At 41.2% G+C, this 15836-nt stretch overlaps 1 long non-coding RNA gene across 7 annotated transcripts in view; it reads right to left on the reverse strand.

Annotated features, from left to right (window-relative positions):
• Nucleotides 1–14413, reverse strand: part of LOC135188236 (uncharacterized) — an 84254-nt gene extending 69841 nt beyond the window's left edge. For 6 of the 7 annotated variants that reach the window (XR_010307626.1, XR_010307624.1, XR_010307623.1 and 3 more), the window contains exons 1-2: nucleotides 14296–14413; nucleotides 6850–6963 (exon numbers count right to left, since the gene is read on the reverse strand). This is a non-coding gene — a long non-coding RNA (uncharacterized LOC135188236). Of the gene's footprint in view, nucleotides 1–6849; nucleotides 6964–7458; nucleotides 7595–14295 lie in introns of all 7 variants that reach the window. The other variant, XR_010307622.1, reaches the window with a different exon arrangement.
• Nucleotides 14414–15836: the final 1423 nt, after the last annotated feature.

Raw genomic sequence — 15836 nt, forward strand, 5'->3', positions numbered from 1 at the left:
CTGCCTTGATACGAATTTGCCTGTCACTGAAGGCTGTACACAAAGAGAGACACAGACACTGAGCACAAAGATATCAGGAAGTGGTTTTCCTAGCAACAGTAATCATCTGAGAGATCCCAGAACATCCTTCCTATTCATGCAGCATTTTGTGTTTTGAATAGTGCTGACAGGTGAAGTGGATTCATAGTATTTAATACAAAAAATATTGCTGTGGATGGGTATGGCACAAAAGCAAAAATATCCACACTATTCATGAACAGATGAATTCACTGTTTTCATAATGTTCCAGATTATTCACTAAGGCATAGTACCAGAAGCGAAGACTTTCACCTTCCCACAGAATGAATAATCCACTGTACTCTTCTCAGAGTCACCAACTGGTTTTCCAGTAGTGATTGTGTATCTTCAAATCCTATTCCCTCTAGTCTATCAAACATGACCATCAGATTCTTCCATGCATCCAAGCATGCCCACCCTGCAGTGGGCTTTACCAGTCCATTCTTTAATGAGAAAGTGCTGACCTGCAAGCTACTTCCTCTAAATGAGCCTCGAGTTTCCTTTTCACATCCTAGATCCAGAAACCAAGGTCAAACCTGATTATTTGTTATTCTACAGGGCTGTCAGATCCCATAAAACAAATGGGATCATGAATGATTATGACCAAAAATCCAAAGCAATTCAGCACCCCTCTCTCCACTGGTGGAAGTTTAACAGCCACAGGGTTTTGCTCCTTCAGCTTTTTGCCCTCCCATTTTTTCATCATTTACTTTCAGACTTCTGTTGTCTCCTGGGGAACCAACCATTAGTTTTCTGTCTGGGGCACATCTCAGGTGCTCACCTGTTGCTCTCCCTTCCTTGTACTTTAAAAATATGCTTTCCAGTTTCTGTTTTCCCAAATGTTACCAGTTTCACATCTGCATCCCAGCCCTCTCACGTGAACTTACTCAGCAGACACTGACTTAACTATCTAGAACTTTGTAAATCTTTTTCTTCTTGAAGGTCTTTTCAGTTTGTACAAAGGCAACATATTAATTATTACCATTCCCTTTAAAATCTCATCTAGTCTCTTCATAAACCTATCTTGTTCTTAACCTGATCTTAACCTCCTTTGCACTTTGAGTCTTTCAGTTGTCAGAGTATTAAACTGTTTCCTTCCTACCTACACCTGCACCTCAAGATATATAATGGAAATGTCAACAAATTCTTGGCTATAGGCATGCCAGAGGATGGGACTTATTACCTGGACAATTTGTTACTGGTTCAGATTTTTATGCATTGAAAGTAATAATAAATTAAATTGAAAGGGATAAATTCAGAACAGATGTGAACAGGTATAACTAATGGGAGTGTCAGAGAAAATTAAATAGTGACAAACAGTGGTGTAAATTACAGTGTCAGTTTAAGTTGATTTTAAAGGGACATCAGCAAGGAAGCATTCATGGATTTGGCTTTTAGAAAGTACAAGTTAGCTGCAATTGAAATACATGGGGCATGGATTATAAATGTCTGATAAGAGAAACTACTAATATGAAGTTGTAAGATAGCAGAAGATTAATCAGCTTCCTTCTGCTCTCCGGAGCCTTTATATTGGATCTTTTTCCCCATTTGCCCTCTGCCTTCTGCAATTGTTTACAGTGACACAGAGTGGATATAAAGTCCTATTGTTTCAGTAAAATTAGCACACTTGCTTTGTGCTGCTGCTAATCCTCATGCATGATATGCTGTACAGCCTAGTGATAAAAATGGAAAACTGAAGAGGCCTTCTAACTTCCTTCTTGATAAAAGGGCCCTTCCCCCCCCCCCCTTTTAAAATAGCATATTTTTTAAAAAATATTTTGAAAATGTATCCCATTAAAAAGTTATATTAAAATTCTTGACTCACAAGTATTTCATAACCTTCTAGAAATCCTCATTGATATTTAAAACACCCAAATCCTTCATGGCTTCAAAAATGCCAAGGAAAGTACTGCTATATTCCAACCAAATCTGCTCCCTGCATCTTGCAAACAGCTTGACTATCTATAATGAGCTAAAATAAATCTTTAGATTGAAGTGCTAATTAACTTTGGAGTTGCTTGTCTCTCATTATGAAACTAAGTTTCATGGCATTAGCTAGTCTCCAATAGCTGTCCCATAGACTTTTTTTAAGTGAGCCAGCGTTAAATAGCTCTACTTTCAAGGACAAGAAAGACATCTACAGACAGCCAAATTCATTACTGCTCTAAGCATGCTCCTCTCCAATCTGCCTGTGGTGTATCTGGCCTTAAAACAGTGAGGAAAAGGTGGCAAACAGCATTCAGACATTTGTATAGTCAGAAGAAGCCGCAAACCATCCAATTTTCCTTACTGAAGCAATTATTTAGTCACCATTTTGTTTACAAGTGGGAAACAACATTATACTTTGCTTTCATGAGGTTGAAGCTAAATTGGAACAAACTTGCAGCAACACCACCAATAAAAGCTCATGGAAACTCCTGTGTCACACCCTGTGGCTATTGATACATTATTGATATACGAATCAACACTGACATCTTTGGTAACGGATTCTCCTGAAACAGTAAGGTTTAAACTAGGAAAGGAAGCCATCTTTGCTAAAACCAGAACTATCTTAACCCAAGGCATGATAGAACCTCTAAAGAGGCAGAAAGGACAGAGCATTGGCTATTAAGCTCACTATGAACCCATAGTAAAAAAAAGCTCAAAGACCTAACAGGAAAATGCTCATAGAAGAAACGAAACTCTTGCCTTTGAATGTAGAATCCAGCTACAATGAGCTTCAGCACTTTCAATAAGCCAGTATAAAGTCATTGGCATTTCTGGAGGAATAGAGTTTGTCTGTTTCTCCAGAAGCCCTAAAAGAGGTAAGAATTGCTAGGCTGGGCCATAATCATTGCAGGAATAGTGTTATTTCTAAACTCATGAGGTAATCTTACACTAGATTAATATCCTAACAGTAGTTCTAAGACACATACATGGCAGCTTGGCTAAATGACAGCAGAAACCAAGAAACAGCAATGTAGGCCATAACTACTGCACTGCTCCTCAACCTACTCAGTAAGAGCTTTCTGGTCTGACATCCACGTATTGTCCATGTGTTCATTTCTTCTTTCTGCTAAGAAAATAGCATTTTCTTGTAAGAGCAGTTTGCATGCTGGAGAAGCAACTGCACACAGCTGGGAAGTACCAGCTGTGTGTGTGAGAGGGGGAATGCTCCTAGATTCACTGCAAAAAATAATTTAAATCATATATTTGTTTCCCCTTAGTCTTATAAATTAATAAATCAAGTCATAGAATCACAGACTCAACCAGGTTGGAAGAGATCTCCAAGATCATCCACTCCAACCTAGCACCCAGCCCTACCCAGTCAACCAGACCATGGCACTAAGTGCCTCATCCAGGATTTTCCTGAGCACCTTCAGGGATGGTGACTCCACCACCTCCCTGGGCAGCCCATTCCAGTGGCAAATCACTCTCTCTGTGAAGAGCTTTCTCCTAACATCCAGCCTAGACCTTCTCCAGCACAACTTGAGACTGTGTCCCCTTGTTCTGTTGCTGGCTGCCTGGCAGAAGAGACCAACCCCCACCTGGCTACAGCCTCCCTTCAGGTAGTTGTAGACATCAATGAGGTCACCCCTGAGCCTCCTCTTCTCCAGCTCCCTCAGCTCCTCCTCACAGGGTTTGTGTTCCAGGCCTCTCAGACCATAGTGTTTGAGAAGTGCTTCTTCTGACTATGCCAGAATCATTACTCTACAGACATTTGTGCAAATCATGCTCAAGGTTAGAATGAGATTCTTCCTTCTTTAACAGAGACCACACCAAGAATTAATTTGGCTGTTTCTCCACCCCTGCCCTATCTCAACTACTGCTGCAATTAAAACAGTAGTATTGCAGTTCCACAAAATACCAGAGAGTTTTCATCCCTTGAAGGACAGTGGTCTTCAAATTACCTCTTAATATATTCTTTGGGGGGGTGGGGGGGGAGTGGGGGGGTGGAGGGAGAAGCCATTTCCATTAAACATTATTTGAAAATCTAAGAAATAAAGCAAAAGCATATTACCCAAAAAATCACATTTCTGATCAATAAGCACCTTTACAGGAGCCTGCTGTGGTCAGCAGATAGATGGGGATATGCTTTAATTATAAGCAAGTTGGCAAGAGCTGAAAGATTGTTACTTAAAAAAAAAGAATCATTCCTGTACTAAAATGGTTTGGATCTAGTTGAGGTTTAATTGCTCAATATTTATTATTCCACTTGCCTTCAGATGAGAGTGATGAGGATTTTGATAAATGGATTGAAATGCTTAGCTTTACAACAGCTTCTGTGTAACTACCTCTGTGTCCTCCTCACTTAGAATGCTGCATGGCAGCTTCTTACACAAATATTTTTCTGTAAATCAAAGCAATAGCACTGGACTTCTCATACAGGCAGCTCACTAGAGGGATTACTTTTCTTTCATTAGCAAAAATCTAGCCCTAGTACTAAAAGCAAAATTGATCTATCTAAAAGGTAGTCAAAAAGCATGCAAGTCTTCCTTTCACTTCCCTTTATCCTCAAGCTTTAATGTAAAAAGAAAAGCAATCCACAATAATAACATAAATTCTGACTTGCATATGAAGGAAAATTTCTGGGGGTGGGTGGGTGGGGGGAATAGAGAACTAAAACCCTACTACAAAAATAGACAAAAGTGTCTTTGCTTTAACGTATCAAGCATGGCTTCACAGTTCAAAGCCCTCACTGGCTGCTCAAAAATCTTTGGGATTTCAGTAATTTCCATACATTTCCAGCACATAAACTGCCCAGATCTCACACAAAAAAGAAAAAAACAACTGCTGCCACACAACATATTTTTTAAAATTATACTCTATTAGCTCCTGAAGGCCTGATAGAGTGAAAATGAGCAATTGCAGCAACACGTATTGACAAACCAAGCTGTGGAATAGGATATATCTGTTAAATAAAGAGCAGCAGGTTCCACTGCACACTATACCATCTTCTGTTTTCACAGGAGTCCATTTCCTTGGCAGATAGAGTCCTGTGTAAAGTCCATCTACCTGGTTTCTCTAAGATCAGAGATTTGCAGAATTAAATGCCTGATATTCACAGCATAAAGCAAATGGAGGGAAAAAAAATCAGCTGCATGAACTTGGAAGCAAGCTTCACTGGCACCATCGCTTTTAGCAAGATGCTATCTGACATCTTTTGGCTGCACAAGTCCCTTTTGTGGGGAGGATTGTACAGCAAATATTTCTGAGTAGCATAATGTTTGTTGGATATTGCTCTGTTAGGGCAGCTTGTGTTTTCACTCTATTCTGCTTTTGTATGCGAGGGTGTGGAATTTGTTAATCTAAATAAAACTCAAAATAGACAGCATGGCTCAAAGAGCTGCTGACGCCTGGTGGGAAATTTTGAAAGAGTTCTCTGTTGAAAAGCAATCCTCTGCATGAGTTTATCTCCAAGCTTTGCTTTGCTCTCAGTCTGCAAAGCAAGAGGCTTCCAAGAAGTGGATTTAGCTGTTTAATGGAAACACAAACTACTTTTAGCACAGTGTGACCCACTCACTATGCTTTGCAAGCATTTACACTCACCTTGGCACCTATCAATGTACAAAACTGTTTCAGAGAAGGGAGTGGAGATACAAGGGTGCTGCTTAATTGTGGTTACTTGTGCCTTAAACTGAATATAGGATGCTGGCTGACGCTGGTTGCTCTGCCCTCAGCATTTCTGGGCAAAGTCCCACACTGAGTATCTGTTCTGGACTTCTCCAGAACTACAGACACAGAATAACAGAATGTTGGGGGTTGTGAGGGACCTCTGGAGATCGAGTTTAACCTCCCTACCAAAGCAGGATCACCTAGGACAGGTCACACAAGAACACATCCAGGTGGGTTTTCAAAGTCTCCAGAAAAGGAGATTCCACAACTTCTCTGGGCAGCCTGTTCCAGCACTCTGGCATCCTCAAAATAAAGAAGTTTCTCCTTAAGTTCAACTGAAATCTCCTGTGTTCTAGTTTGTACCCATTGCCCCTTGTCCTATCACTGACCACCTCTGAAAAGAGACCAGGCCCATCCTCATGGCCTCCACCCTTTAGCTACTTACGTGCACTAAGATCCCCTCTCAGTCTTCCTTTCTCCAGGCTAAAGAGCCCCAGGTCCCTCAGCCTCTCACAAAGAGAGATATTCCAGTTCCCTAATCATTCTCATGCTTCTCTGCTGGACCTTCCACAGTAGTTCCCTATTCTTCTTCAACTGGGGAGCCCAGAACTGGACACAATGCTCCAGGTGGGGCCTCACCAGGGTAGAGTAGAGCTGGGAGAGAATCTCCCTTGACCTGATGGCTGCACTTTTATTAATGCACCCCTCAAGCTTCAACAATAGAAGGATTGCAATAGTATGCAGAATTGGTACTACCTGATGGCTCTAAGGCACACAACACCTGGGAAAAGAAAGCAAGAGTTGCCAGTATCATTACAGAGAAGCCCATTCTCTCTGTATGACAGAATGTGTCCTGAGAGGAAGCTCAAAACACTGCAAAAACAGCCATGAAATCCATGTTCTTTAAATGGTAAAACCAAGCAAGACAACTTCTGTAAAATTTCTCCCTTTTGAATCTGAATAGAGCAATCCACACTTTCATTCTTAAACTATCTCCTCATTACTCCTACCCAGAGGAGGTAAACGTATCAAGATAATTTGGCAAGTACTAAAAAGAAATCACAACAGATCACTGCAGCCATGAACCCATTTCTAATGGACTGTAAGGTATTCTTTTTTAGTACTTGTTTCCAGTATGAAGAGCTTAAAAGAAAGAGCATGAATCTGGCAAGTGGACATATATGGAGAGATACTCACCTGTGCTGGGTCTTGTACTTCATATAGGTGGGTGAGTAGACAAAGATCAGCTTCTGCTAATGCTGAACATCATTTCAGAACATCTGTGAGACTGGAGTATTTTGGTTTCATTTCCTTTTGGAAACAGAAAAGAAAGGTTGAGGTGGATAATCTCTCTAACATATAGCTGGAACTGATTTTGACTGTCATCCACAATGCAGGAAAATCTACTAAGTACTAACTAATATTTTCACATTGATGTAATTACTTGTTGCCCACTTCAGCTTGGCCTGCCTCAGCAGAAGCATGACATTTTGGATGATGCCTCAAAACCACTGCCTTTTGAGCCCTCCCCTGTTTTCTCAGCCTTTGCAGAAATGCTGCTTAGATAACCTGTAATAAAAGTGTGCAAACTTTCATTGCCACCTGTGATTCCCAACTGCTTGAATTGAGCCTTCATGTCATTTCATCATCTTTGCTTCCTTTATATTCTTGCAATTCAGCTGAGTCTAGTGGACTGTTAGACTCAAACTGGTATGAGAGTAGACTTGGGATCTACAAATCTGTATTTTATGAACAAGTCTATGTGAGAAAAACTCTGTCACTATGAAAGCCTGTCCTGCCACTCACCAGATCTCTATTCCTTTCAGCTCTTCAGTCATAGACCTCATCCCCATCATAAAAACAGACGGGGGAGAGCTCTGTGAAGCTGATTGCAAGAGCTGCCACTGTGAGAGCTTCCTTCAGTAGAAAGGATTAGAGCGTCCTGAAAATGTCAATCAGATATCAAAGAATCATGAAGGTTGAAAAATAAAATGTACAGTTTATAAAAATAAGTCTTCAGGAGACACACTCGAAGTCCCTTGAAAAATTTAAGATAAATGTCACCAAAACAAATACATCTTTTACTGTCCAACTGTAACTTTTCGCTGAGAAAACTCCAGCCACTGCAAACAATGCAATAAATAAACCAGCTGCATCCAGCTACATTGGATACACAGTATCCAATTTCCATTTACCATGACTGTCTCCTGCAGCTGATGCACTTCAGCTCATATGAGCTCATACACCTCCCACTAACCAGGTGCCCTACACGTCAATGAAAAGACACTATCAGCACTGTCACAATCAAGAACACGCTGCTGCTGCTGCTGCTGTTGTAACAGGAGCTGCATCAACCACCCAGCTAAGCCACCCTAGTAGCGCCTGCCTGTTGAGTTTTCTGTTGTTTGGGTTTTAATTCACTTTACTGAGATTGCTTTTCATTCACTTAGTGACAGGTAGTTATTTGTTTGCAGGGTTCCATTTGACATTTATTGTTAGTGTAAAACACTAATAATAATAATTAGTGCCTTTTTAGAGTTGTCTGAGGTTTTAGTGCTGGTGCATTGTTAATATAAAACATCCCAGTGCTTTGCTGTATATAGGATAGTATGATAGTATTTAAATATAACAAAGGGGCTCATTATACTGAGGCCAGATTGCAGTATCTTTGAGCCTCCTGTTAGCAAGCCACGATTTAACATCCTCTAAACTTGTCTGCAATGCTAATACTTTCTGGAAAGGGGGAAAAACCCAAATCAGAGATTAGACAGACATACAGCATTTCCGTTCACTTAGAGTTTTAAGAGGTAAGGTAAATTTAATGGAAAAAGAATGGGAATATTTGAGAATAAATAAATCCTACAGTTACTTTGAGAACCTCAAGATACTCTGAACATCTTGTGCAAGCTCATCTCCATGTATGGGAATGAATCATTCAAAAACACTCCATAGTTACCTCACTTATTCTGTCATGTCTCAGATAATCATTTTCATAACATGACCAATGAGGCTATGGACAATGCTTTCAGAGCATCTCATTAAAATATATTTGCAATACTATTATGGATTCATGTTAAGCACATTGGAGTATGCACATTCCTTGGTTGGTTACTCTTCACCAAACCACTTAATCACAGCAGTTTTCTGTTTCCTATATTATATCAATATGTTGCAATGGTTTCTCCACTTCAGGAGACATTTTATTCCAGAGGGATCAACTGAGGAACATTTCCCATACTGAGATTACTAGATGCAGTTTTTAATATCAGGAATCATTTTAAAGTGAAATAGAGTGTTTTCAATTACGTGGCATTCCAAGAGGTGCTGCATGGATAATGAAAATAGAGCTGAAACTATGAGCCAGGCATTTGCCAATCACAACTGCCCTGTTCTCCATTTTTTATCCTGTAGTTCACTTCTAATCATAGTTGAAAGTTTGAGTCAGTTCTCATTTCTGCTGGGGAAACTCAGGGATGATCTCATCTTTGTAGAACTCTGGGCTTGGATAGATCTTATTCCAGGGAATATCCAGAAGTCAGATCTGTGCCAGCTGACATTGCACAAGTGAAGTCTGACTTACAACTGAGAAGAGCTCACCCTTCATCTTCTAATCAGATCACAGCGGGAGAAGAGAAATAGGAAAACCTTGAATGGAAGGTCAAAAGAATAGGCAGAGAAGCTCAACCCATCAAAAGAAGTGTCCCACACTATTATTACTTTCAGAAACAAACATGAAGAGCTGAGGCAAGTTGCAACATGTGCTCCAAGAACTTGCCATAACTACATGAGGAAAAAGATAAAATAAAGAGAAAGAAAAAGAAGAAACACTCAGTTATTCCCTTTCGTTCTTTCAAGAGAGAACTCATTCTAACTTAAGAAAATGGCATTTATTATGACAAACTGAGTCTAGACAAGATATGTCAGATTCAGCTGCACTGTATAGCTTAAGGTACACACATTTATACTACATATTGTAAGAACAGACATATGAAAAAAGAATTTCAATATTGAGACCTGCTAGATCTTTTAGGCTTTCTGCCTGAAAACATGTTTGCATGAAGTACTTGTTGCTGTACTGTCTTGACAGCCACAGGGTTAGCTGCTCCCTTTTCCCATCTGTCCTTTCTTGAGGCCATTGGGCAATGCCAACTTCCTAGATATCAAATTTATCCTTCATTTAAGAAGTCACACATCCAGTGGACAGCACTTACTGTATTTCATTTCAGTTCTCCAAGTAATTGAATTCAATAAGCCTTTTAAAAAGAAATTCTGCTTTGTGCCAGCTACGACCTGTGAGCCAACAGCTTTTCTTTAGAGCTTACTCTGCCCAAACCATTGAAGCATGCAGCAGCTTGAGAAAGAAATGAGGGGCAGGGTTTTTCTGGTGGGTGTTTTGCCTCTTTGGATGGAGCAGTAACCACTGAAATAATTCTGATATCACATACTTCTCTTCCACTATATTTGGCAAGCGAAATGAGAGAGCCTACAAGCACCCCAAAAAGTTCAATAATCTCCAAAGCCTGAAGGATGAGCAAGACTATAAAGCTCCATTATTTGACTTGTAAGCTGCAGGAGCTGCTGGCATTGCTGGGAAACCTTGGAAAGAATCATGACTGGTTGGCAGCCAGTCACTAATGGTGTGCCCCAGGGATCAGCGCTGGGCCCAGTCCTGTTTAATATCTTCACTGATGATCTGGATGAAGGAACTGAGTCCAGCATCAGTAAGCGTGCAGATGACACCAAGTTGGGAGCATGTGTTAGAGGGTAGGAGAGCTCTGCAGAGGGACCTGGACAGGCTGGATAAATGGGCATAGCCCAACAGCATGAGTTGCTACAAGTCCAAGTGCCAGGTTCTGCAGTTTGGCTACAATAACCCCATGCAGCACTAGAGGCTGGGGACAGAGTGGTTGGAAAGCAGCAAGGCAGAAAGGGGCCTGGGGGCACTGGTCGACAGCTGACTGAACATGAGCCAGCAGTGTGCCCCAGTAGGCCACTGGCATCCTGGCCTGCATCAGGAATAGTATGGCCAGCAGGACCAGGGAGGTCATTCCACCCCTGCACTGGTTAGGCCACACCTTGAGTACAGCCCAGTTCTGGGCCTCTCCATTTCAGAAAGACATTGAGGTGCTTGAACCGGCCCAGAGAAAGGCAACAGGGCTGGTGAGGGGGGGCGGAGTAAGGTCCTTTGAGGAGTGACTGAGGGAGCTGGGGGTGTTCAGCCTGAAGAAGGGGAGGCCCAGGGGAGACCTTATTGCTCTCTACAGCAACCTGAAAGGAGGTTGTAGCCAGGCCAGGGGTGGTCTCTTCTCCCAGGCACCCAGTGACAGAACCAGAGGACACAGACTCAGGCTGCAGCAGGCCCGGCTAGGCTGGGTGTTAGAAGCAGTTCTCCACAGAGAGAGTGTTTGCATTGGAATGGGCTGCCCAGGGAGGTGGTGCAGTCACCAGCCCTAGTGGTGTCTAAAAGGCAGCTGGAGGTGGCACTTGAGCACTTCTAATTAGTGCTATAGAGTCCAAGCTATAATATCAAAGGTCTTTTCCAACCTGGTTAATTTTGTGATTAAACTATCTTTGCAGAATCACCACAGCTTGTCAGGAAGAAGCAAGCTGTTTGTGGGGTTTTGTTTCACTTTGGTTGGTGGAGCTTTGTGTGGGTCTGCTTGGTTGGTTTTGTTTTATTGGGGGTGGGGATCTGGTTTGTTTTGTCCTTATTGAGTTTTAAAAGGAGATATTTGAAATGAACTAATAAAAAAACCAAAGGTTACAATGGAAAACAAAAAAAGGTAACATTCAAAGGGAATATTTGACTCACTTCATTTTATTTATTGGAAATGTCAAGATGAACATTTAATTACAGTGAAAATAGTTGGAACACCTACAAAACAGTTTAAGCAGCTTTAATTTTGGCTTAACACAGATGAGGAGAAGTGTTGTGGGTTTTTTCATTGGTTTCTCCCCCTACCCATGATTCACACTAGCCACACAAGTTAGATCTCAGCAGAACACCACTCAAACCTGCTACTGACAACAGCAGAACAGAAGTAAAATCTGAGAAAAAAGATAAAGCTAACATCTTCTGAAACCTGTTTTGATTCTGTGACCCAGACACCAATAGGGAAATAAACATTTGTTGTATGTTACACTTGGTTTTCTATCGCAGAGCTGAGCCTCAAATGACCCTGGAGCATCCATTTTCTGGATTATAAGCTTCCTCAGAAAGCATCAAAAGTCAAGATGTTCCCACTGACAAGCTCATTTTGAACAGCAGAGTTTTTGCTGAAGGTGAAGAGTCTTGTTTACAAACAAGTAGCTTCCATAATTGTGTCTCTACTAGAGAGCTAAAGAAATTACTACTAAAGTCTCAAGGATATTAAAAAAAAAAAAAGAAAATCACCAAAAACCAAAGTTAAATTTCAACATCAATGATATTTTACCTTTTAAATTACTGCATGCATTAGAAGAGGCTTTGGACAAAATGAAGAGCACTTTTCAAAGTATTCTCTCCCCTTCAAATGTCTGAGCTTTGCCTTATTTTTTCTTCTATTGAGTCTAAACTTTTGCTTTCTGTACCCTTAAATTCAGCCAATATCCAAACTGGAATCTCTGCTCCAAAACTGGATGATTTCAAGGGTTTTCCCAACTCTAAATTGAAAGCCTTTCCCTCCAGAAGCTAGAGCACTTTTGAATCCTAGGTTCTTAGCATTATGAAAATGCATCTGATGATGTGTGTGCCCCCAGCCCTATCTGATTTCACCTGATGGTGGGTGGGCTGGCCATCTGTTCAGGGAAGAAAAGAAATTCCTGTGTTCCACTTAAGTTTTCTCCCTTTCCCCAACCCTTTTCCCCTCAATTCAAGCTACAAAAAAATTGTTTCTCCAATCTCCTGTCTGACCCATAAGTGGTTTCCACTATCCTGCACATGTGATGTGATGTAAGAGGACATGATTGATGCAGCCTGACCTGACATGTCATGACGCTGCTTGTCACATGTGGAACTCAGGAAGAAAAAGAAAATAAGCAACCTTGATGCATTCATAATACCTGAAGATTTCTCTCTCCTTCGTTATCTCCAAATTGCTTAGGCATTTACTACACCAATGTTATTGCTAGTAAGGAAGCAAGCTATCTGCTCTTGAAACAACAACAGTTGGACTATGACCACACCCCCCACACACCCCCCCCCAAAAAAATAAAATCTTTACATGGGCATTGGCTTGCCCAAGGAAAATTGACAGAGGAAAGACTGAAGACTTACACTGCAGATTCACCACTACCTACTGTGAAGTAGGTTGCACATTTCATCCCTCCTGTAAATTAAAGAACAAAAACAGCTTGTCATGCCTCTTGAGACCAGTAGGTACCTTCAACAAAGTGCTAAAAGCTGAGCCAGTGCTAATGACTAGCTCTACATTTGCTTGAAGCAGATGCTGGACTCTTTTCCTTGAGCGTCTATTTTAGAAGGCAAGAAAAACATAAGGGAAGTCAAGATTATGCATAGCCTCCCTGCAGTTCTAATGTGCTGTGTATTACAAGGCAGCAGAGACTGACATTACCAATGTATACTTTATGGCTACTCCACTTCTAAAATGCTACTTTTACACATAAAAAGTGATAAAGGTCCTAGAGTACCTCATAGGCAGCTTTAATAGCTATTACTGCCATTTCCCCAGAACATTTCTTCATTTAAGGTGTAAGAGGAGCCTACAGAAATATCCTAGTTCAGAAAGTGTCCAGCATCTCTGCTGTTCATTGCAGGCACAAAGAGGCTCCCAGCAACCTCAGATCAAGAGCAAGACAGAACAACTGGAACCCAAATTATTTCACACTCGAATCAGCACACAAGAGAGAAGGTAGAGGTTAGTTGGTGTATTAATAAGAATGATTTGAAATAACTCTAGTTGGTGTCATTTTCACTAGAAGGATATTCTAGAGAGTTGTCAAACACTTCATAATGCCCACTCTTTAGGATTTTTTAGCATTCTCCACAAACTATAGACAGAAGAACCTCTAAGTTTTAACTGATTACGGGTAAATCCCTAACCTATTTCCTGGCAATTTCAGCATCCTTACTAAGGCAATCCTGCAGCTGTTCTTTGGGCATCTATTTACTCCTCTAGCCTTACAGGAAGACAGGGTAAGCAGATTCTCATCACCACTCTTTTGTCCAGGGCTCTTAAGCTTTCCTCAATATTTCTCACGTCAACATGCCCATTACAATTTAAGGCATTCTGTTACCACAGAGGCAGTCACGTTCTTCCTAGAAATGTAAGCCAACCCACCAAAACAGGACAATAAAGAAACCAACCACATAAAACTTACCCAGAATTTGCTTAGCACATGGAGGAGGTTGGAGTCCTACAGCTATGAAATGACAGCGTTAAAAGGTCCTGCAGCAATAGACTTCATACTGGCACTAGGGCGAAATGGAAGCTTTTACCTTGAAATGAACTAGATTAATTATAGCTCAAGAGTTGGTACATTGCTGGGCTTGCTGTATGGTCCAACAGAAAATGGAATCAAATGATAAGCAACTGAAAGTCTCCCTGGAAGTATAAACAAGCAAAAGCAAACTTGAACTACATTTTAGTAAATACATACCTCTGTGGCAAAGTAATACTTCATACATCAATTACTAGTGCTTACCTCCAGAAGACCAGTTGCTGACTTTGAAGACTGGTGGTGAGACCTTTAAATAATGCAGCTTCATTGTCATAAACTGGACTGCAGCAAAGTCAACTCCAAGAGAGCCTGCTCCAAGTGTATTTGACTTTAAGATCAAAACAAACAGTAAAATTTCCTAAGAGTGAGTCTAGTCACTTAGCTAGGCAATGTTATCATAGTCAAATACACATACAAAGAACCAAGGCAGCTATCAGAGCTACAGTGCTCAGGGGCAGCCAGCAGCTGCAGAGCAGGGCACACTGTGCTCAGGGTTGTCAGTTGACTCATGCATCTCTTTGCAGTTGTGTTTGAACACAGGAGCATTTTACACTGTGCACCAGCCTACAAAGAACATACGATTCATGCATCAATCTGTAATGTGGAAGCACTTCAGATATGGACAAAGACATGATTATGTGTTTGGGCTAGGCAAGCCAGACTGTGTTTGTTTTGCTCTGAGCTGAATTTCCTCTAAAAATGAGCAGCCATGTAAAAGCCAAATATTAGCAACCTAAAAGTTTTTTGAACTTCAAGTTTAGACTGCATTCAGACCAAACAGCTTGTCCCTTCGCTTCCTAGTTTGCTGAAAGATTCACCTACATGAAGCCACACATTTCTGTCTCACTTTGACCACTAACCTTATCACACTACAGCAATAGCTAGGAAAGGACAGATTCACAGGTTGCATTGGGTTGGAAGGGACCTTAGAAGGCAATCTTGTTTAACATCCTTGTTTGCAGGGACACCTCCAACTAGATCAGGCTGCTCAGAGCCATGTTGAGTCTCTGGGCACGGGACCTTAACCATATCCCTGAGCAATCTGTTTCAATATTTTGCCACTGTCATTGCAAAGAACTTCCTCCTTATGTTCAACCTAAGTCTACCCTCATCCAGTTTCAAACCATTGTCCCTTGTCCTATTGCTACAAGCCCTTCCAAACAGTATTCCTGTAGGTCTCCTTCAGATATTGAAATCTAGCTATAAAGTCTCCTCAGACTCTTCTCTTCTCCATACTGAGCAGCCAAAGTTCCATTCTGTCTTCACAGGAGAGGTGCTCTAGCTCTTTGATCACTTGATGATATGTTTTACAGGCAAAATACTTACACCTTGAAAGGAAATTCAGCAATTTTAATATTATATATAGTGGCTATTCCACCGCCAAGTGCAAAACAATGTCACAGAGCCATAAAGACAGCCTCATGGTATATTACCAATTCCAAGAACAAAGTTTGCCTCTGGCTGCAGTAGAAAGACAAGCTGCACCCGAATCCAGCACATAAATTGCAACCAAAGCAGCACTGGGAGCTCAACTCCTGGGTGTGCTCACCAGGCTGGGCATGGCACTGAAAGGCAGAATTCAGACACATGCAAAACCTCCAATCCTGGACATGTGTATCTCACACAGGCACATGTGGCACATTTTTATCTACTACACAGCTTTATCTAGGGTGAGACACACACAGAAATATCTTTTTAGTAACCAACTCCTTCCAGTTGCACGGCAGCTTAAGCCTACCACTCCC

This window comes from Pogoniulus pusillus, chromosome 29 (genome assembly GCF_015220805.1).
Source record: "Pogoniulus pusillus isolate bPogPus1 chromosome 29, bPogPus1.pri, whole genome shotgun sequence".
Classification (NCBI taxonomy): domain Eukaryota; kingdom Metazoa; phylum Chordata; class Aves; order Piciformes; family Lybiidae; genus Pogoniulus; species Pogoniulus pusillus.